The 25,256-nt window shown below is 38.8% G+C and overlaps 1 pseudogene; it reads right to left on the bottom strand.

Moving 5' to 3' along the window:
• Positions 1-462: 462 nt before the first annotated feature.
• On the bottom strand, positions 463-1,120 carry LOC123755232 (zinc finger matrin-type protein 2 pseudogene; annotated as a pseudogene).
• Positions 1,121-25,256: the final 24,136 nt, after the last annotated feature.

The raw sequence follows: 25,256 nt of genomic DNA, 5'->3' as shown, positions 1-25,256 counted from the left end.
AAAATTTGAAGAAGATTAGTATGTATATTATAGTAAAAGATGAGGATTATAAACAGGTTTTTAAAATTATGTAGCATAATCTGAGGTTTATTTTTATGTACATTGTAGTGAAATAAACAGTATAACAACCATGATATAAGATGATAGTATTGATTACATTGGTGAAGTCGGCTTAGGCACATATTGTGCCTAATAAACTCTCCCCTTATATTCTTCCATAATGAAATAATTATGAAGTTTATGCAAAAGTCAAATTTCAGTAATCAAATAATAACAATAATTATTTAAAAGTGGAAATAGTCCAGTAATGTGTGGACACCAAGTATAACTTTCTAGTTGCAGGCGATGAGTCACAATAACGTGGCTGAAGTATGTTGACCAGACCACACACAAGACGGTGAAGAGACGACGACGATTCGGTCCGTCCTTGACCATTCTCAAGTCGATTGTCGTCGTCGTCCCTTCACCTTCTAGTGTGTGGTCTGGTCAACAACTTTCTAGTTATTTTTTAGAGGATGAAAATCCTGTAAATCCCATTATTTTTGCCATTTCTGGGTCCATTGCACCCGAGTCCATGTCGTCATCAAGTGATGAATCTGCTTTACGTTTCAGTTCCTTTCGTTTCTCTCGTCTGTACTCCTTCAATTTTTCTTCTTCTTCCTTTAAATCTTTCATTCGTTGTTCTGTCATAATCTTTGCTCTTTTTTGCCAATTTGTTCTTATTTAACTCAAATCGCTGTTTTACCTGATCCAAAGATGACCGTTCGACACGCATGGACATGCCCAGATTTCTCTGATGTTTTTTCCCATTAATATGATCTAAGAAATTGATGGAATCCTTGACGACACAATCACACACGCCGCAGTTGTACCCTCCTGACTGTGATGCTGGAGTGGTCTTGGTTATAAGTTGACTCTTGCCAATTTTGGAGTCAATATCAACTTTGTAGTCACGCTGCTTCAGTAGTTCATGCTTTACGGGAACAGCTTTCTGGTTTTGGGCTTTGATGGCATCCCTCTCTGCATCTAAGCGCTGCTGAGCAATGGTCTCATACTCATCCCGGTCCCATTTTCGCCTGAATTCTGGCACTGACGCCGAACCCGACCCGGACGCTGCCATCTTCCGATGTATGTCCTTTGATTATTCACACAGTTCTGTCTCCAGCCCGCAACAACCCTGGAATTTATACCCGGAATAGCTCCTCCCACTCTTACCAATCCCGCCCCTTCCCTTGGAAAAATCCCACCCACGCCATCCTCTGCACAATATGAACATATGCAGGCGATGAGTCACAATAACGTGGCTGAAGTATGTTGACCAGACTACACACTACAAGGTGAAGGGACGACGACGTTTCGGTCCGTGCTGGACCATTCTCAAGTCGATTGTGAACGTCGTCGTCCCTTCACCTTCCAGTGTGTGGTCTGGTCATCATCAATAAGAAAATAAGAATGAAGGTAACTGCAGAAGGTCTATTGACTAATACGAGGCAGCTCCTATTTAAATCAACCCAATCTCATTCATTTATATGTCTAACACACGGTTGGTTAGACTTGGTTCTAACCAATCTAGTGATCCTACTTCTATTACATAAGAACATAAAACCAAAGGTAACTGCAGAAGGCCTATTGGCCCATACGAGGAAGGTCCTATTAACCAACCAACCAATCCCACTCATATACATTGCCCAACCCACCCTTGAAACAATCAAGGGACCCCACCTCCACCACGTTACGCGGTAATAAGAACGTAAGAACATAAGAACAAAGGTAACTGCAGAAGGCCTATTGGCCCATACGAGGCAGCTCCTATCTATAACCACCCAATCCCACTCATATACATGTCCAACCCGCGCTTGAAACAATCGAGGGACCCCACCTCCACCACGTTATGCGGTAATTGGTTCCACAAATTAACAACCCTGTTACCGAACCAGTATTTACCCAAGTCTTTCCTAAATCTAAACTTATCCAATTTAGACCCATTGTTTCGTGTTCCTTCGTGTGGTGATAAGAACATAAGAACAAAGGAAACTGCAGAAGGCCCATACGAGGCAGCTCCTATTTATAACCACCCAATCCCACTCATATACATGTCTAACCCACGCTTGAAACAATCGAGGGACCCCACCTCAACCACGTTACACGGCAATTGGTTCCACAAATCAACAAACCTGTTACTGAACCAGTATTTACCCAAGTCTTTCCTAAATTTAAACTTATCCAATTTATACCCATTGTTTCGTGTTCTGTCTTGTGTTGATACTTTTAATACCCTATTATTATCCCCTCCGTTATATCCATTCATCCACTTGTAAACCTCTGTCATGTCACCCTTCGCCTTTTCAGTGAATGCAACTTAAGCTTAAGAACATAAGAACAAAGGTAACTGCTGAAGGCCTATTGGCCCATACGAGGCAGCTCCTATCTATAACTACCCAATCCTACTCATATACTTGTCCAACCCGCCCTTGAGACAATCGAGGGACCCCACCTCCAGCACGTTACGCGGTAATTGGTTCCACAAATCAAGAACCCTGTTACTGAACCAGTATTTACCCAAGTCTTTCCTAAATCTTGGAAAATCTTTCCTAAATCTTGTTGGACGAGTTAGGAGTGAGGAACTAATACAGAGATTCATGACAGCCATTGAATTAGTTAGGAGCAAGGGAGGAATCCCGATCATATGTGGCATTCTTCCAAGAAAGAGAGTGGGAAATGAATGGATGTCCAGGGCACTTGGTGTCAATTGCCGGCTGGAAAGATATTGCAAATCAAATGCAATATCTTTCATAGACAACTGGGAACACTTCTATGAAAGAAATGATATGTATGCTCGTGATGGGGTGCATCAATCGAGAGCTGGGGTTGTTGCTGTTGCGAACTCGTTGGAAGAAGTGGTTAGAGGTGTTTGTTTGGGATTAAACAGTTAGTAGATAGAGGTATGGGAATTGATTTGGAGGAATTAGATAATAAAAGTATGTGTTTGTGGGAGAAAGGGTATTCACTTAGGGTATATTACACTAACAGTAGAAGTCTAAGAAATAAAATTAACGAATTAAATGCTCTTGTCTGCACAGAAAAAATATATATTATTGCACTTACCGAAACGTGGATCAATGTAGAAAATAGACAACTATTAGCTGAATATCAAATAAATGGATTTAAACTATTTCACACAGATTGATATATTAGACGAGGTGGGGGAGTAGCCATATATGTTAGGGACAATTTGAAATGTAGTCTCTCACGGGAGGCATCTCCCGTCACGCAGGGTGCAGTCGCACCTCCACAGATCTCCAGTATCATCTATTGATACTGGTAATGGCTCAAAAGGGCCACCACTTACGGGCTATTCATGCCCGTGCCACCTTTTGGGTGGCTTAATCTTTATCAATCAATCAATCAAATGTAGTCTCAAAGAGGGAATCAAAACTGAGCCACACAGAAACTATTTGGATAGAATTATTCGAAAAAGCAAATAATATTATAATAGGGGTTATATATAGGCCACCAAATTTAGACAGAATGGAAGCAAAGCATCTATGGGATGAAATATCTAGGGCATCTAGATCTAACAGTATTTACGTCATGGGTGACTTTAATTTTAGTGGAATAAACTGGTTGAACAAAACAGGGAATAGTGAAGCAGAAGATTTTCTAGAATTAATTGACGATTTCTTTCTTACGCAACACATTAAGGAACCAACACGGGAAAATAATATTTTAGATTTAGTGTTAACTAACAGGGAAACACAAATTAATGACATCGAAATTGGGAGTGAGCTAGGGAACAGTGACCACAAAGAAATCAGATTTAGCATAGAATGAAATAGACCTGTAGGAGAAAATTCTGTTAAAGTGCCAGATTTTCGAAAAGCTGATTTTAATAGCCTAAGAATTTTTTTTTGGGTCAAATTGATTGGAAAGTCTTGGGTATGGGGTGGGGGCCAGTCTTGGAGCGAGACATGAACCCAGCGATAGGTGACGTAAATAGGGGATTTCGATGTGGATTCAATATATAACTTATTTAAGAATATTCTAAACAAAGCACAGGAACGTAGTATACCATACAAATTGAATAGATCGAATACTAATGATCCAAAGTGGATAACAAAGAATTTGAAGAACCTTATAGGTAAAAAGAGAGCTTGGTACAAAAGGATTAAAAATGGGGAGGTCACTTTAGAACAGGAATTCGTACAACTGGTTAGAAATGTTAAAAAAGAGATAAGGAAAGCAAAAAGAAACTATGAAGTTCGCAAAGCAGGGCAAGCAAAGACAAATCCTAAAGGGTTTTTTCAGTTATATAGTACTAAGACTAGGGAAAGGATAGGTCCATTAAAAACTGAGACAGGTCAAATAACAGATAGTGATGAAGAGATGAGTATTATTTTTAATAAATATTTTGTATCTGTATTTACTAAAGAGGAACTTAACAATATGCCTTCAGCCGAACAAGTCTATGTGGGTGGGGACGAGGACAGGTTGACGAGTTTAACAGTTACCAGGGAGGATGTTCTTAAACAAATAGTAAAACTCAAACCAAACAAATCCCCAGGGCCAGATGAAGTGTTTGCCAGGGTGCTTAAAGAATGCAAAGAGGAGCTTTGTGACCCACTATCAACCATATTTAATAAATCAATAGAGTCAGGCAGAGTGCCAGAGTTTTGGAAAGTTGCTAATGTGATACCAGTTTTTAAGAAAGGAGATAGATCAATTGCGTCTAACTATCGACCAATTAGCCTAACGTCTATTGTGGGAAAGTTACTCAAATCTATAATAGCAAATAAAATTCGTCTTCATCTTGAAAAACATAAATTAATAATTGAGTCGCAACATGGTTTTATAAATGGCCGTTCATGTTTAACAAATTTGTTATCTTTTTATTCTAGCATTGTTGAGGCAGTTGATAGTGGTAAGGATTGCGATGTTGTGTACCTTGACTTTAGCAAAGCTTTTGATACAGTGCCACATGAAAAACTGATTAAAAAGTTAGAGTCTCATGGTATTGGGGGGGCTATATTAAGCTGGATTAGTGCATGGTTATACCAAAGGAAACAGAGAGGTAGTATAAATGGAGTCAAGTCAGAGTGGGAAAATGTTGTAAGTGGGGTGCCTCAGGGCTCTGTCCTGGGACCTCTGTTGTTTATAATATATATAACTGATTTAGATTCAGGTTTGAGTAGCAACATTTGCAAATTTGCCGATGATACGAAAATCGGTAGGGAAATTAATTCGGAGGACTCACTATCACTTCAAGTTGATCTAGATAGGGTTTTGAAATGGTCGAAGGATTGGCAGATGCAGTTTAATGCTGATAAATGTAAAGTTCTGAGGCTAGGTAATGATGACAGTTACAAGATACGAGCTAGATGGTGTTGAGATTGCGAAGTCGGATTGCGAAAGGGATCTGGGAGTTATGATTAGTAAGAATTTAAAACAAAAGGATCAATGCATGAATGTTCGTAATAAGGCGAATAAGACACTGGGATTTATTAATCGAAGCGTTAGTAACAAGACACCTGGTATAGTTCTTAAGCTACATCTTGCTCTGGTTAGGCCCCATTTAGATTATGCAGTTCAGTTTTGGTTGCCGTATTATAGAATGGATATAAATTCACTTGAACGTGTCCAACGTAGGATGACTAAGTTAATTCCCCAAATTAGAAATCAATTTGTTTGAGAACATCCTCCCTGGTAACGGCTAAACTCGCCAACCTGTCCTCGTCCCCACCCACATAGAATTGTTCAGCTGAAGGCATATTGTTAAGATCCTCTTTAGTAAATACAGATACAAAATATTTATTAAAAATACTACTCATCTCTTCATCACTATCCGTTATTTGACCTGTCTCAGTTTTTAATGGACCTATCCTTTCCCTAGTCTTAGTACGATATAACTGAAAAAACCCTTTAGGATTTGTCTTTGCTTGCCCTGCTATGCGAACTTAAGAACATAAGAACATAAGAACAAAGGTAACTGCAGAAGGCCTATTGGCCCATACGAGGCAGCTCCTATTCTATAACCACCCAATCCCACTCATATACTTGTCCAACCCGTTCTTGAAACAATCGAGGGACCCCACCTCCACAATGTTACGCGGCAATTGGTTCCACAAATCAACAACCCTGTTACTGAACCAGTATTTACCCAAGTCTTTCCTAAATCTAAACTTATCCAATTTATATCCATTGTTTCGTGTTCTGTCCTGTGTTGATACTTTTAATACTCTATTAATATCCCCCCGGTTATGTCCAATTATCCACTTGTAAACCTCTATCATGTCACCCCTAACTCTTCGCCTTTCCAGTGAATGCAACTTAAGCTTTGTTAATCTTTCTTCATATGAAAGATTTCTAATTTGGGGAATTAACTTAGTCATCCTACGCTGGACACGTTCAAGTGAATTTATATCCATTCTATAATATGGCGACCAAAACTGAACTGCATAATCTAAATGGGGCCTAACTAGAGCAAGATATAGCTTGAGAACCACACCAGGTGTCTTGTTACTAACGCTGCGATTAATAAATCCAAGTGTCCGATTTGCCTTATTACGAACATTTATGCATTGATCCTTTTGTTTTAAATTCTTACTAATCATAACTCCCAGATCCCTTTCACAATCCGACTTCGCAATCACAACACCATCTAGCTCGTATCTTGTAACTCTATCATCATTACCTAACCTCAGAACTTTACATTTATCAGCATTAAACTGCATCTGCCAATCCTTTGACCATTTCAAAACCCTATCTAGATCAACTTGAAGTGATAGTGAGTCCTCCTCCGAATTAATTTCCCTACCGATTTTCGTATCATCGGCAAATTTGCAAATGTTGCTACTCAAACCTGAATCTAAATCATTTATATATATTATAAACAACATAAGTCCCAGGACAGAGCCTTGAGGCACTCCACTTACAACATTTTCCCACTCTGACTTGATTCCATTTATACTAACTCTCTGTTTCCTTTGGTATAGCCATGCCCTAATCCAGCTTAATATAGCACCCCCAATACCATGAGACTCTATTTTTTTAATCAGTCTTTCATGTGGCACTGTATCAAAAGCTTTGCTAAAGTCAAGGTATACAACATCGCAATCCTTACCACTATCAACTGCCTCAACAATGCTAGAATAAAAAGATAACAAATTTGTTAAACATGAACGGCCATTTATAAAACCATGTTGCGACTCAATTATTAATTTATGTTTTTCAAGATGAAGACGAATTTTATTTGCTATTATAGATTCGAGTAACTTTCCCACAATAGACGTTAGGCTAATTGGTCGATAGTTAGACGCAAGTGATCTATCTCCTTTCTTAAAAACTGGTATCACATTAGCAACTTTCCAAAACTCTGGCACTCTGCCTGACTCTATTGATTTATTAAATATGGTTGACAGTGGGTCACAAAGCTCCTCTTTGCATTCTTTAAGCACCCTAGCAAACACTTCATAGTTTCTTTTTGCTTTCCTTATCTCTTTTTTAACATTTCTAACCAGTTGTACGAATTCCTGTTCTAAAGTGACCTCCCCATTTTTAATCCTTTTGTACCAAGCTCTCTTTTTACCTATAAGGTTGTTCAAATTCTTTGTTATCCACTTTGGGTCATTAGTATTCGATCTATTCAATTTGTATGGTATACTACGTTCCTGTGCTTTGTTTAGAATATTCTTAAATAAGTTATATATTGAATCCACATCGAAATCCCCATTTAAGTCACCTATCGCTGGGTTCATGTCTCGCTCCAAGACCGGCCCACACCCCATACCCAAGACTTTCCAATCAATTTGACCCAAAAAAATTCTTAGGCTATTAAAATCAGCTTTTCGAAAATCTGGCACTTTAACAGAATTTTCTCCTACAGGTCTATTCCATTCTATGCTAAATCTGATTTCTTTGTGATCACTGTTCCTTAGCTCACTCCCTATTTCGATGTCATTAATTTGTGTTTCCCTGTTAGTTAACACTAAATCTAAAATATTATTTTCCCGTGTTGGTTCCTTAATGTGTTGCGTAAGAAAGCAATCGTCAATCAATTCTAGAAAATCTTCTGCTTCAATATTCCCTGTTTTGTTCAACCAGTTTATTCCACTAAAATTAAAGTCACCCATGACATAAATACTGTTAAGAACATAAGAACATAAGAACAAAGGTAACTGCAGAAGGCCTATTGGCCCATACGAGGCAGCTCCTATTCTATAACCACTCAATCCCACTCATATACTTGTCCAACCCGCGCTTGAAACAATCGAGGGACCCCACCTCCACAATGTTACGCGGCAATTGGTTCCACAAATCAACAACCCTGTTACTGAACCAGTATTTACCCAAGTCTTTCCTAAATCTAAACTTATCCAATTTATATCCATTGTTTCGTGTTCTGTCCTGTGTTGATACTTTTAATACCCTATTAATATCCCCCCGGTTATGTCCATTCATCCACTTGTAAACCTCTATCATGTCACCCCTAACTCTTCGCCTTTCCAGTGAATGCAACTTAAGCTTTGTTAATCTTTCTTCATATGAAAGATTTCTAATTTGGGGAATTAACTTAGTCATCCTACACTGGACACGTTCAAGTGAATTTATATCCATTCTATAATATGGCGACCAAAACTGAACTGCATAATCTAAATGGGGCCTAACTAGAGCAAGATATAGCTTGAGAACCACACCAGGTGTCTTGTTACTAACGCTGCGATTAATAAATCCAAGTGTCCGATTTGCCTTATTACGAACATTTATGCATTGATCCTTTTGTTTTAAATTCTTACTAATCATAACTCCCAGATCCATAACTCCTGTTAGATCTAGATGCTCTAGATATTTCATCCCATAGATGCTTTGCTTCCATTCTGTCTAAATTTGGTGGCCAATATATAACTCCTATTATAATATTATTAGCTTTTTCGTTTAATTCTATCCAAATAGTTTCTGTGTGTGGCTCAGTTTTGATTCCCTCTTTGAGACTACATTTCAAATTGTCCCTAACATATATGGCTACTCCACCTCCTCGTCTAATATATCTATCTGTGTGAAATAGTTTAAATCCATTTATTTGATATACAGCTAATAGTTCTCTATTTTCTACATTCATCCACGTTTCGGTAAGTGCAATAATATCTATTTTTTTCTATGCAGACAAGAGCATTTAATTCATTAATTTTATTTCTTAGACTTCTACTGTTAGTGTATTATATCCTAAGTGAATTGTTATTTTGAGGCCCTTTTCTTTCCCTGATCATTTTGCCAATTCTTTTCTCCCACGAACACAAACTTTTATTACCTCCTTCCTCCAAATCAATTCCCATACCACTATCTACTAACAGTTTAAACTCAAACAAACACCTCTAACAACTGGTTTCAACGAGTTCGCAACAACAACAACCCCAGCCCTCGATAGATGCACCCCATCACGAGCATACATTTCATTTCTTCCATAGAAGCGTTCCCAGTTTTCTATGAAAGATATTGCATTTGTGGGAACCGACCTGTGAGATTTATATTTATTTAATTTATATGAATTTATATTTACGTTAATTTATATACTTCGATAGCAATTTGTATAATGATAAGTGGACTGTATTTCTGCAATAATCTTATAATCTCACAAATCGATCCTCTACACATTAGGGGGGGTTATTAAATTAATATATATATGCAGCCAATCAAACTACAGTAATAGCTACATACATTGATGAGGTTCCTTATCTTATAGTACAGCAGGTTAGTCCACCAGGTATAACTAGGGTGTAGACACCAAATTATCCTCTTTGAGGTAGCTTCCATATCACCCAGTAACTGGTGCACAAATCTTGCATCCTCGTCTTGACCTGTCAAAAGTGCGCTAGCTGTGAAGCCAGATACCTATATATGACAAGTATATCAGAGAAAACAGTACATGGAACATTAAAGACCTGGCTTAATTACCTTTAGTTTGAGGCTATTTCGCGATCTAACCGGGTCACCCTATATCCTGACATTAATGGCCATAAATGAATGATAAACGGGTTTCGGATAGACTTAACTTGAATTGTAGACATCGTGTTGACAATGGTACACCTTTGGCTTCCATAACACTACGTCCAAGTAAATTTAACAGGAGCCGAATTTGCTCCCGTGTGAGCCTCTGGTCTCGTATAACAATGGCTGCCCTCCTTCCTCACTGACGCCTGGCCTACTTTGTCCAGATTTCAGAAAGTGATAGAAGGGTCACATTTACTCTACTTTAATATTGATAATTAAGTTAATTTATATAAGATGTTTTTATGATGGTAAAGTCCAAAGACTAATGTATTTAAGAACAATTCCCACCATAATAGGTGGTGATTTATAATGGTATGTGGTGATGATATCCCGTTTTCTATAGACGGTAATTCCACTACAAGTTACGTTTTCTATGGGTAACTTGTTTATACAACAGCAATTATCTGTATGATATATTGAATGGTGTCGGATTTTCCGACATAATTCCCCAGGGGGCTGCTCACGGGTCGAAGTCCTATTTAGAACAGACAAACACCGATACTCCTCCTTCGTATTATTAGATTAATTTGATGTTAGTAGTTAGTAATCACACATTTGTGCGTCTGTTCGTACAGGACGGATGTCCCGTACTAGAGTTGCAGGGGTTAGAAGTCTAATGCGATTTCATTTCCCTGTCAACTCTTGAAAGGCTAATATTCAAGCCTTATTACATATTATTTAACCCAGAAGACTGGATGTGATCAAGTACTACAGTCAAGTATGATTCAGGGACTGCAGTGAGATCAGTGACATTAGATATAACTTGAAGTTTGTTCAAGTAACTGGTCACTGATATATAAACACTGAGGCCCATGGAATACATCTTGATTAAATAATAAATGTATCAAATCAGTCATCAGATTTATTGGGGTTTAATTTAGTTAATTGATTCAGAAGACTGAATAGCTCATCATTAAAGTAAAGTATGGTTCTGAGACTGCAGTGGGTTCAGTGACATTGGTCGCAGTGACTTGTAGCTGTTTTAGGCTACTGTTCACTGATTTGCCACTGAGGCCTCATGAACTCATCTCCAGCTTCAAATGATGATACTAACATCAACCTCTGTTGGTATAGTCAGCTGTAATCTCCTTAGTATAATGCTACTGGAGAAATATAATCAGCTGACAAATTTAGATTTCTACTAGTATTGTTTATCTGCAGGCATAGGTCTCCTCAGGCTTGATACTGGGCCTGAGAGTAATTTACCTCCTGCAGAGTTTAACATGGTTATGCCCTGATATTTAGTAGGGCTACCAATGAATTGATGGTAGTAATCTGTCCCCACAAGGAGAGCTATTTGGCATTTGATTTGCTCAAATTTACCTGCAGCTGCTTGATAATAGCTTTCCAGGTCAGCATAATCAACTGTTGATTGTTGTGACAAATCTTCACATTTCTTGATCTGTCTTGTTAAGTGGCCTTTAAGACCTGCAAGGGTTCTTTTCATTCTCCCTGCATTATCCATACTGGCTCGTTGGTGAAGCCTTGTGGAACTTGTACTTGGGCTGCTCATAATACTGAACAAACACTAATGGTAGCCTAGGGTAAATTCTGAACTCACTAGGCAATAATCCTACCTCTACTAGAGGTTAGCACTTAAAATTAATACACATTATATATATATACAATCATACACACTAATGATTTGAGTGATAAACCAGTGTCAGTGGAAGTACCTTTAGGTTAGCTCTTCTATATCACCCTAGGATGGTAGAGACACTAATTAATCACTCAAAGGTGTAATGATCATAAGTAAATTATTATATACACAACTCAACTCGAGTTGATAAAAATTACACCCAAAATAGGGTCTGGACCATTCATTAATGGTGTTAGATTATTGAATATAGTACAACTGACTATAGTAATAATGGGACTAGGATGAACGATAATAGTTCAACTAGTCAATGGTAATATCCTACCCTGTTGTGGGTTGGCAATTAGTAAATATTATATTGAGAACACTAGTGCAGTATATATTAAATGATTCTCTATTTGGAGAAATAATATACACAATTATTGATAATAGCCTCTTAATTAGCCTCTATGAAACTTCTAATATTATCTAGAAGTATTAAATATTATTAGTGACCTCGCGAAATAAAGTCCACAAAATTCGTAGATAATCTCTCGCGAAATGTAACACCACGAAATCCGTGAACAATCTCGCGAAGACACAGTCACTAATTTGGCTGGATTCTATATTAGCGCTGTCATTTCACGAAATAACACGCCACCAAATATCTGTGGGTGTGCATGAAACCGCTGACGAAGCTGAACTGGGCTGAGGGAGGCTCCTGAGCTCCCTCGAGGCTACGCTGCCGTCTTGACTGCTGGCTTTGTTTAAATCACACTGCACTAGTATATTTAATGAATCCACTGGTTAACTGGTTCATCCGGTACTAAGATGACCAAATGTGGGTTCATAGGACCGAATATTCCGGTTCCGAAGGTCCAAATAATCCGGTTCGAAGGACCAAATAATGTGGGAACCGACCTGTGAGATTTATATTTATTTAATTTATATGAATTTATATTTACGTTAATTTATATACTTCGATAGCAATTTGTATAATGATAAGTGGACTGTATTTCTGCAATAATCTTATAATCTCACAAATCGATCCTCTACACATTAGGGGGGGTTATTAAATTAATATATATATGCAGCCAATCAAACTACAGTAATAGCTACATACATTGATGAGGTTCCTTATCTTATAGTACAGCAGGTTAGTCCACCAGGTATAACTAGGGTGTAGACACCAAATTATCCTCTTTGAGGTAGCTTCCATATCACCCAGTAACTGGTGCACAAATCTTGCATCCTCGTCTTGACCTGTCAAAAGTGCGCTAGCTGTGAAGCCAGATACCTATATATGACAAGTATATCAGAGAAAACAGTACATGGAACATTAAAGACCTGGCTTAATTACCTTTAGTTTGAGGCTATTTCGCGATCTAACCGGTTCACCCTATATCCTGACATTAATGGCCATAAATGAATGATAAACGGGTTTCGGATAGACTTAACTTGAATTGTAGACATCGTGTTGACAATGGTACACCTTTGGCTTCCATAACACTACGTCCAAGTAAATTTAACAGGAGCCGAATTTGCTCCCGTGTGAGCCTCTGGTCTCGTATAACAATGGCTGCCCTCCTTCCTCACTGACGCCTGGCCTACTTTGTCCAGATTTCAGAAAGTGATAGAAGGGTCACATTTACTCTACTTTAATATTGATAATTAAGTTAATTTATATAAGATGTTTTTATGATGGTAAAGTCCAAAGACTAATGTATTTAAGAACAATTCCCACCATAATAGGTGGTGATTTATAATGGTATGTGGTGATGATATCCCGTTTTCTATAGACGGTAATTCCACTACAAGTTACGTTTTCTATGGGTAACTTGTTTATACAACAGCAATTATCTGTATGATATATTGAATGGTGTCGGATTTTCCGACAGCATTTGATTTGCAATATCTTTCCAGCCGGCAATTGACACCAAGTGCCCTCGACATCCATTCATTTCCCACTCCCTTTTTTAGAAGAATGCCACATATGATCGGGATTCCTCCCTTGCTCCTAACTAATTCAATGGCTGTCCTAAATCTCTGTATTAGTTCCTCACTCCTAACTCGCCCAACATCATTACCCCATACACCTAACTCGCAGGGGGTAATGAAAACTTCATAGATTCTTTATGCTTTCATAAGAACATAAGAACAAAGGCAACTGCAGAAGGCCTGTTGGCCCACACGAGGCAGCTCCTATTTATAACCACCCAATCCCACTCATATACTTGTCCAACACGCGCTTGAAACAATCGAGGGACCCCACTTCCACAATGTTACGCGGCAATTGGTTCCACAAATCAACAACCCTGTTACTGAACCAGTATTTACCCAAGTCTTTCCTAAATCTAAACTTATCCAATTTATACCCATTGTTTCGTGTTCTGTCTTGTGTTGATACTTTTAATACCCTATTAATATCCCTTTTGTTATGTCCATTCACCCACTTGTAGACCTCTATTATGTCGCCCCAAACTCTTCGCCTTTCCAGTGAATGCAACTTAAGCTTTGTTAATCTTTCTTCAAATGAAAGATTTCTAATTTGGGGAATTAACTTAGTCATCCTACATTGGACACGTTCAAGTGAATTTATATCCATTCTATAATATGGCGACCAAAACTGAACTGCATAATCTAAATGGGGCCTAACTAGAGCAAGATATAGCTTGAGAACCACACCAGGTGTCTTGTTACTAACGCTGCGATTAATAAATCCAAGTGTCCGATTTGCCTTATTACGAACATTTATGCATTGATCCTTTTGTTTTAAATTCTTACTAATCATAACTCCCAGATCCCTTTCGCAATCCGACTTCGCAATCTCAACACCATCTAGCTCGTATCTTGTAACTCTATCATCATTACCTAACCTCAGAGCTTTACATTTATCAGCATTAAACTGCATCTGCCAATCCTTTGACCATTTCAAAACCCTATCTAGATCAACTTGAAGTGATAGTGAGTCCTCCTCCGAATTAATTTCCCTACCGATTTTCGTATCATCGGCAAATTTGCAAATGTTGCTACTCAAACCTGAATCTAAATCATTTATATATATTATAAACAACAGAGGTCCCAGGACAGAGACCTTGAGGCACTCCACTTACAACATTTTCCCACTCTGACTTGATTCCATTTATACTAACTCTCTGTTTCCTTTGGTATAGCCATGCCCTAATCCAGCTTAATATAGCACCCCCAATACCATGAGACTCTATCTTTTTAATCAGTCTTTCATGTGGCACTGTATCAAAAGCTTTGCTAAAGTCTAGGTACACAACATCGCAATCCTTACCACTATCAACTGCCTCAACAATGCTAGAATAAAAAGATAACAAATTTGTTAAACATGAACGGCCATTTATAAAACCATGTTGCGACTCAATTATTAATTTATGTTTTTCAAGATGAAGACGAATTTTATTTGCTATTATAGATTCGAGTAACTTTCCCACAATAGACGTTAGGCTAATTGGTCGATAGTTAGACGCAAGTGATCTATCTCCTTTCTTAAAAACTGGTATCATAAGAACATAAGAACAAAGGCAACTGCAGAAGGCCTGTTGGCCCATACGAGGCAGCTCCTATTTATAACCACCCAATCCCACTCATATACCTGTACAACCCATGCTTGAAACAATCGAGGGACCCCACCTCCACAATGTTACGAGGCAATTGGTTCCACAAATCAACAACCCTGTTACTGAACCAGTATTTACCCAAGTCTTTCCTAAATCTAAACTTATCCAATTTATACCCATTGTTTCGTGTTCTGTCTTGTGTTGTTACTTTTAATACCCTATTAATTTCCCCTGTGTTATGTCCATTCACCCACTTGTAAACCTCTATCATGTTACCCCTAACTCTTTGCCTTTCCAGTGAATGAAACTTAAGCTTTGTTAATCTTTCTTCATATGAAAGATTTCTAATTTGGGGAATTAACTTAGTCATCCTACGCTGGACACGTTCAAGTGAATTTATATCCATTCTATAATATGGCGACCAAAACTGAACTGCATAATCTAAATGGGGCCTAACTAGAGCAAGATATAGCTTGAGAACCACACCAGGTGTCTTGTTACTAACGCTGCGATTAATAAATCCAAGTGTCCGATTTGCCTTATTACGAACATTTATGCATTGATCCTTTTGTTTTAAATTCTTACTAATCATAACTCCCAGATCCCTTTCGCAATTCGACTTCGCAATCTCAACACCATCTAGCTCGTATCTTGTAACCCTATCATCATTACCTAACCTCAGAACTTTACATTTATCAGCATTAAACTGCATCTGCCAATCCTTCGACCATTTCAAAACCCTATCTAGATCAACTTGAAGTGATAGTGAGTCCTCCTCCGAATTAATTTCCCTACCGATTTTCGTATCATCAGCAAATTTGCAAATGTTGCTACTCAAACCTGAATCTAAATCATTCATATATATTATAAACAACAGAGGTCCCAGGACAGAGCCCTGAGGCACCCCACTTACAACATTTTCCCACTCTGACTTGACTCCATTTATACTAACTCTCTGTTTCCTTTGGTATAGCCATGCCCTAATCCAGCTTAATATAGCACCCCCAATACCATGAGACTCTAACTTTTTAATCAGTCTTTCATGTGGCACTGTATCAAAAGCTTTGCTAAAGTCAAGGTACACAACATCGCAATCCTTACCACTATCAACTGTCTCAACAATGCTAGAATAAAAAGATAACAAATTTGTTAAACATGAACGGCCATTTATAAAACCATGTTGCGACTCAATTATCAATTTATGTTTCTCAAGATGAAGACGAATTTTATTTGCCATTATAGATTCGAGCAACTTTCCCACAATAGACGTTAGGCTTATTGGTCGATAGATAGACGCAAGTGATCTATCTCCTTTCTTAAAAACTGGTATCACATTAGCAACTTTCCAAAACTCTGGCACTCTGCCTGACTCTATTGATTTATTAAATATGGTTGACAGTGGGTCACAAAGCTCCTCTTTGCATTCTTTAAGCACCCTGGCAAACACTTCATCTGGCCCTGGGGATTTGTTTGGTTTGAGTTTTACTATTTGTTTAAGAACATCCTCCCTGGTAACTGTTAAACTCGTCAACCTGTCCTCGTCCCCACCCACATAGACTTGTTCGGCTGAAGGCATATTGTTAAGTTCTTCTTTAGTAAATACAGATGTAATACAGATACAGACTTTAGCAAAGCTTTTGATACAATGCCACATGAAAGACTGATTAAAAAGATAGAGGCTCATGGTATTGGGGGTGCTATATTAAGCTGGATTAGGGCATGGCTATACCAAAGGAAACAGAGAGTTAGTATAAATGGAGTCAAGTCAGAGTGGGAATATGTTGTACGTGGAGTGCCTCAAGGCTCTGTCCTGGGACCTCTGCTGTTTATAATATATATAAATGATTTAGATTCAGGTTTGAGTAGCAACATTTGCAAATTTGCCAATGATACGAAAATCGGTAGGGAAATTAATTCGGAGGAGGACTCACTATCACTTCAAGTTGCTCTAGATAGGGTTTTGAAATGGTCAAAGGATTGGCAGGTGCAGTTTAATGCTGATAAATGTAAAGTTCTGAGGTTAGGTAATGATGATAGAGTTACAAGATACGAGCTAGATGGTGTTGAGATTGCAAAGTCGGATTGCGAAAGGAATCTGGGAGTTATGATTAGTAAGAATTTAAAACAAAAGGATCAATGCATGAATGTTCGTAATAAGGCAAACGGACACTCGGATTTATTAATCGCAGCATTAGTAACAAGACTCCTGGTGTGGTTCTCAAGCTATATCTTGCTCTAGTTAGGCCCCATTTAGATTATGCAGTTCAGTTTTGGTCGCCATATTATAGAATAGATATAAATTCACTTGAACGTGTCCAATGTAGGATGACTAAGTTAATTCCCCAAATTAGAAATCTTTCATGTGAAGAACGATTAGCCCTAAGGACAGCAAATTCATTTGCCGTGTTGGAGGACGAGTGCTGTGGTGCGCCTGCAGTTCACTCGGAATGAAAATCAGCGAAGAGCGGTGGAGCGCAGGCCCCTCAGGCTGCTCAGAAAGTTAAGGAGGTACCGAAGCGAATTTTGGTTGTGGGAGATTCCCAGGTGAGGTATTTAGACAGAACGTTTTGTGCCAGAGATGGGGGAACAGATTAAGGGTTTGCTATCCGGGAGCTGGAATTGGTGATATTGTTGGAAACATGAATGATATTATGACGGGAAATGGGAACAAACCCATTATTTGTATTAGTGCAGGGGGTAATGATGTTGGGCGAGTTAGGAGTGAGGAACTAATACAGAGATTCAGGACAGCCATTGAATTAGTTAGGAGCAAGGGAGGAATCCCGATCATATGTGGCATTCTTCCAAGAAAGGGAGTGGGAAATGAATGGATGTCCAGGGCACTTGGTGTCAATTGCCGGCTGGAAAGATATTGCAAATCAAATGCAATATCTTTCATAGACAACTGGGAACACTTCTATGGAAGAAATGAAATGTATGCTCGTGATGGGGTGCATCTATCGAGGGCTGGGGTTGTTGTTGTTGCGAACTCGTTGGAACCAGTGGTTAGAGGTGTTTGTTTGGGTTTAAACTGTTAGTAGATAGTGGTATGGGAATTGATTTGGAGGAAGGAGGTAATAAAAGTATGTGTTCGTGGGAGAAAAGAATTGGCAAAATGATCAGGGAAAGAAAAGGTCCTCAAAATAACAATTCACTTAGTGTATATTACATTAACAGTAGAAGTCTAAGAAATAAAATAAATGAATTAAATGCTCTTGTCTGCGCAGAAAAAATAGATATTATTGCACTTACCGAAACGTGGATGAATGTAGAAAATAGAGTACTATTAGCTGAATATCAAATAAATGGATTTAAACTATTTCACACAGATAGATATATTAGACGAGGAGGGGGAGTAGCCATATATGTTAGGGACAATTTGAAATGTAGTCTCAAAGAGGGAATCAAAACTAAGCCACACACAGAAACTATTTGGATAGAATTAAACGAAAAAGCAAATAATATTATAATAGGAGTTATATATAGGCCACCAAATTTAGACAGAATGGAAGCAAAGCATCTATGGGATGAAATATCTAGAGCATCTAGATCTAACAGTATTTATGCCATGGGTGACTTTAATTTTAGTGGAATAAACTGGTTGAACAAAACAGGGAATAGTGAAGCAGAAGATTTTCTAGAATTAATTGACGATTGCTTTCTTACGCAACACAATAAAGAACCAACGCGGGAAAATAATATTTTAGATTTAGTGTTAACTAACAGGGAAACACAAAATAATGACATCGAAATAGGGAGTGAACTAGAGAACAGTGATCACAAAGTAATCAGATTTAGCATAGAATGGAATAGACCTGTAGGAGAAAATTCTGTTAAAGTGCCAGATTTTCGAAAAGCTGATTTTAATAGCCTAAGGAATTTTTTGGGTCAAATAGATTGGAAAGTCTTGGGTATATGGTGTGGGCCGGTCTTAGAGCGAGACATGAACCCAGCGATAGGTGACGTAAAAGGGGATTTCGATGTGGATTTAATATATAACTTATTTAAGAATATTCTAAACAAAGCACAGGAACGTAGTATACCATACAAATTGAATAGATCGAATACTAATGACCCAAAGTGGATAACAAATAATTTAAAGAACCTTATAGGTAAAAAGAGAGCTTGGTACAAAAGGATTAAGAATGGGGCAGTTAGTTTAGAACAGGAATTTATACAACTGGTTAGAAATGTTAAAAAAGAGATTAGGAAAGCAAAAAGAAACTATGAAGTTCGCATAGCATAACAAGCAAAGTCAAATCCTAAAGGGTTTTTTCAGTTATATCGAACTGAGACTAGGGAAAGGATAGGTCCATTAAAATCTGAGACAGGTCAAATAACGGATAATGACAAGGAGATGAGTAGTATTTTTAACAAATATTTTATATCTGTATTTACTAAAGAAGAACTTAACAATATGCCTTCAGCCGAACAAGTCTATGTGGGTGGGGATGAGGACAGGTTGACTAGTTTAGCAGTTACCAGGGAGGATGTAATTAAACAATTAGAAAAACTAAAACCAAACAAATCCCCAGGGCCGGATGAAGTGTTTGCCAGGGTGCTTAAAAAATGCAAAGAGGAGCTTTCCGAGCCACTGTCTACCATATTTAATAAATCAATAGAGTCAGGCAGAGTGCCAGAGTCATGGAAGGTAGCTAATGTGGTACCAATTTTTAAGAAAGGAGATAGATCACTTGCATCAAACTATCGGCCAATTAGCCTAACGTCTATTGTGGGAAAGTTACTTGAATCAATAATTGCAAATACAATTCGTCTCCATCTTGAAAAACATAAATTAATAAATGAGTCGCAACATGGTTTTACAAATGGCCGTTCATGTTTAACAAATTTGCTAACTTTTTATTCCAGCATAGTTGAGGCAGTTGATAGTGGTAGGGATTGTGATGTTGTGTACCTTGACTTTAGCAAAGCTTTTGATACAGTGCCACATGAAAAACTAATTAAAAAAATAGAAGTTCATGGTATTGGGGGTGCTATATTAACTTGGATTTGGGCATGGCTATTCCAAAGGAAACAGAGAGTTAGTATAAAAGGGGTTAACTCAGAATGGGATAATGTTGTTAGTGGAGTACCTCAGGGCTCTGTCCTGGGACCTCTGTTGTTTATAATATATATAAATGATTTAGATTCAGGTTTGAGTAGCAACATTTGCAAATTTACCGATGATACGAAAATCGGTAGGGAAACTAATTCGGAGGAGGACTCACTATCACTTCAAGTTGGTCTAGATAGGGTTTTGAAATGGTCAAAGGATTGGCAAATGCAGTTTAATGCTGATAAATGTAAAGTTCTGAGGCTAGGTAATGATGATAGAGTTACAAGATACGAGCTAGATGGTGTTGAGATTGCGAAAGGGATCTGGGAGTTATGATTAGTAAGAATTTAAAACAAAAGGATCAATGCATGAATGTTCGTAATAAGGCAAATCGGACACTGGGGTTTATTAATCGAAGCGTTAGTAACAAGACACCTGGTGTGGTTCTTAAGCTATATCTTGCTCTGGTTAGGCCACATTTAGATTATGCAGTTCAGTTTTGGTCGCCGTATTATAGAATGGATATAAATTCACTTGAACGTGTCCAACGTAGGATGACTAAGTTAATTCCCCAAATTAGAAATCTTTCATATGAAGAACGATTAGCCCTATGGACAGAAAATTCATTTGCCGTGTTGGAGGACGAGTGCTGTGGTGCGCCTGCAGTTCACTCGGAACGAAAATCAGCAAAGAGCGGCGGAGCGCAGGCCCCTCAGGCTGCTCAGAAAGTTAAGGAGGTACCGAAGTGAATTTTGGTTGTGGGAGATTCCCAGGTGAGGTATTTAGACAGAACGTTCTGTGCCAGAGATAGGGGGAACAGATTAAGGGTTAGCTATCCGGGAGCTGGAATTGGTGATATTGTTGGAAACATGAATGATATTATGATGGGAAATGGGAACAAACCCATTATTTGTATTAGTGCAGGGGGTAATGATGTTGGGCGAGTTAGGAGTGAGGAACTAATACAGAGATTCAGGACAGCCATTGAATTAGTTAGGAGCAAGGGAGGAATCCCGATCATATGTGGCATTCTTCCAAGAAAGGGAGTGGGAAATGAATGGATGTCGAGGGCACTTGGTGTCAATTGCCGGCTGGAAAGATATTGCAAATCAAATGCAATATCTTTCATAGACAACTGGGAACACTTCTATGGAAGAAATGAAATGTATGCTCGTGATGGGGTGCATCTATCGAGGGCTGGGGTTGTTGTTGTTGCGAACTCGTTGGAACCAGTGGTTAGAGGTGTTTGTTTGGGTTTAAACTGTTAGTAGATAGTGGTATGGGAATTGATTTGGAGGAAGGAGGTAATAAAAGTATGTGTTCGTGGGAGAAAAGAATTGGCAAAATGATCAGGGAAAGAAAAGGGCCTCAAAATAACAATTCACTTAGGGTATATTACACTAACAGTAGAAGTCTAAGAAATAAAATAAATGAATTAAATGCTCTTGTCTGCACAGAAAAAATAGATATTATTGCACTTACCGAAACGTGGATGAATGTAGAAAATAGAGTACTATTAGCTGAATATCAAATAAATGGATTTAAACTATTTCACACAGATAGATATATTAGACGAGGAGGGGGAGTAGCCATATATGTTAGGGACAATTTGAAATGTAGTCTCAAAGAGGGAATCAAAACTAAGCCACACACAGAAACTATTTGGATAGAATTAAACAAAAAAGCAAATAATATTATAATAGGAGTTATATATAGGCCACCAAATTTAGACAGAATGGAAGCAAAGCATCTATGGGATGAAATATCTAGAGCATCTAGATCTAACAGTATTTATGCCATGGGTGACTTTAATTTTAGTGGAATAAACTGGGTGAACAAAACAGGGAATAGTGAAGCAGAAGATTTTCTAGAATTAATTGAAGATTGCTTTCCTACGCAACATATTAAGGAACCAACGCGGGAAAATAATATTTTAGATTTAGTGTTAACTAACAGGGAAACACAAATTAATGACATCGAAATAGGGAGTGAACTAGGGAACAGTGATCACAAAGTAATCAGATTTAGCATAGAATGGAATAGACCTGTAGGAGAAAATTCTGTTAAAGTGCCAGATTTTCGAAAAGCTGATTTTAATAGCCTAAGGAATTTTTTGGGTCAAATAGATAGGAAAGTCTTGGGTATGGGTGGTGGCTGGTCATGGAGCGAGACATGAACCCAGCGATAGGTGACGTAAAAGGGGATTTCGATGTGGATTTAATATATAACTTATTTAAGAATATTCTAAACAAAGCACGGTTCTATTGTTACGAAAGTAACGGTTCTATTGTTACGTAAAGTATGGTGACAATAAATACAGACACTAAGTGAATATATATATTTGGTCGAGTATACAGAAGTATGCAGGTGATACTTTGGCGAGCAATGGTGTGAGTTGAGCGCACTGAGCGTCGGTATCTCGCAAGTGTCTGTTCTAGACCACACTTGAAAGTAGACTAGTTATTATTCGCTACTCTGCTGCTTATATGCTCGGGCAACTCCTCATCGTTCTCCAAAGGTTGGCAGGAATATTAACTGGAAGTAGGGTAAGGTTTGAGTTCCATAACTAGTACTAAGAAGTTTTGGGTTGAGATCCATGAGTGGACTTGTTAAAATTCATTGTTGACAATATTATTTAGTGTGTATAGGTTGGGGTCTGTTACGGCCCTATTGGGTCGCAACGGGGTTCTTTCTCTGATGTTATTAGAGTTTGGGTATCCGGCCCCAAGTTAGTAGTGGCTTTCAAGGGGTGTGTTCCGTAACGCAAGTAAATTAAAGGGGAAGGGATACAAACGCAATAAACTTAATATATATTCACCACCACCATAAATAAATATATAAACAGTCACACACGGGGTTGCTATTACTACACTTATTATTTACAATAACTCGTCTTCTTCCGAAGACATGGGATGCTCCACGGTGCTCAAGATGAGTAGCCCTGGTCCTCTTCTTGTGGCCTCACGATGAATCCTTAGATTCTCTAGACGAGTCTACCCCGGCCACAGGCCATCCAAATCACAGTCCCACTGGGTGCACCGTCGTGGAGGCCTTCAACCATAAATCCAGCCTGTAGCTGGCAGGTTCCAATCAGCTACGCTGCGTAGGCCACTCCACGACCGATACTAGGGTTGCGAGCCCTAGGCAGGAGCCTCGTGTGATTCCACAGATCACTCTCCTCACCACAACACCCCAGTGGCTAGTCTTCTCCACCAGTCAGCCCCGGGTACGACAATCCCTGGTTCTGCCACCTCACAGGCAGGCTAACACAACAGTGTTCATCCGGGGGGGGGGGGGGTGACTCACAGCTTCTGCTGCAAATGCGTGGAGATACTACGGCTGCCTTGGGTAGACTGCCCATCGTCCAATCCAGCAGTCCCAGGTCGACTCTGTAATCAGACACGTCATCAGTACTGGTTACACACTAGGGCACCTCACTTACAGCTTAGACACAAACGCCCACCTATCCACTCCATAGATGGCGTTGCTGTCTAAGCGCCACCTCACCAGAGGTAAGCAGCGGCTATGTCACGAGCTGATTAAGACGGGAAACCAGCCCCAGTGGCCGGTATATCTCGTCCTCACTAGATGGCGTCGTCCATTTGGAGGGGGTTTCGGGAGCTGGCTCACAGATGGCGAGGACGTCACTGCTCCGTGCTATGACGCTGGACTCGGGTCCGTAACAGGGTCCCATCCAGAGACCCAGCGTGGCAGTATGACGATTCCATCATTAAAAAGCAATTCCTGCAAACATGTGACTTACCTCTCCTGATGAAGCTGAAGGAAAGTAGCATAAAAATCTAACTAATCTGTGGCAAAGAACGCGGATTAGGGAATACAGTCAAGGGAGCTGATTAGGGAATACAGTCAGGGTAACTGATTAGGGAAACATGTAAAACTATCTGAGGGACAAACTTATGACACTGCAGCCAGAGCCAGGCCAAAGACATGAATAGTCACGAGTAGTCAGGAAAGTCATCGCAGAGGACAACTGCGCCACACCTGGTTATCAAGTATAGCTGATTACAGGAGTCATGGGGGTCCGTCTAAGCACAACCAAAGAGAGGACATCACTGACGAGGGCTCTTGTGGGGTTAGAAAGACCAACAGTGAAGTGAACCAATGTATAACCCTGAGATGTTTTCCTAATTGTACCTAGTAATCCTTGTTCATTATTGTGTATTGTTATTACTGTGTATTATTCTAATCTGCTTTTGTGTCATAATTTCTTGCAATGTACCTGTAAAAATTTGTTTTAAATTTTACTGTAATTATTCTACTTAAAATCATCTGTACCTGTAAAGTAAAGTTGTAAAGTACCTGTAAATTTTTTTTGTCAATTTTACTGTTAATTATCTAAAAATTATCTGTTTTTTAATCATAATCGACTTGAGAATGGTCCAGGACGGACCGAAACGTCGTCGTCCCTTCACTTTCTAGTGTGTGGTCTGGTCAACATACTTCAACCACGTTATTGTGACTCATTGCCTGCAATTATCTTTTAGTTGAAGGACTTGCCCGAAACGCTATGCGTGCTAGTGGCTTTACAAGAATGTAATTTAAAATTAAACTCTATGTTCTCTGTTAACCCCCAATGTACCTTCTTGTATATAAATAAATAAATAAATAAATATCATTAGTGGAAATCCATTACCCTACACATTGGAGGTGGTAGATGGATCAGTAAATGGGAAGTTAACGAAGGTGTTCTGTGATAAAGGAGCCACTACTCACAAGGTTTAGTATAGCTTATTGGAGCCATGAAATGAGACGCACGACTGTCTCGGCAACCAATTCCCGAATGGGCGAGCCAAGGTAATTTTTTTTTTTTTTTTTAAGATATATACAAGAGTTGTTACATTCTTGTACAGCCACTAGTACGCCTAGCGTTTCGGGCAAGTCCTTAATCCTATGGTCCCTGGAATACGATCCCCTGCCGCGAAGAATCGTTTTTTCATCCAAGTACACATTTTACTGTTGCGTTAAACAGAGGCTA

Source organism: Procambarus clarkii, chromosome 1 (assembly GCF_040958095.1).
Source record: "Procambarus clarkii isolate CNS0578487 chromosome 1, FALCON_Pclarkii_2.0, whole genome shotgun sequence".
Classification (NCBI taxonomy): domain Eukaryota; kingdom Metazoa; phylum Arthropoda; class Malacostraca; order Decapoda; family Cambaridae; genus Procambarus; species Procambarus clarkii.
This window is presented reverse-complemented; position numbering and strand designations above follow the sequence as displayed.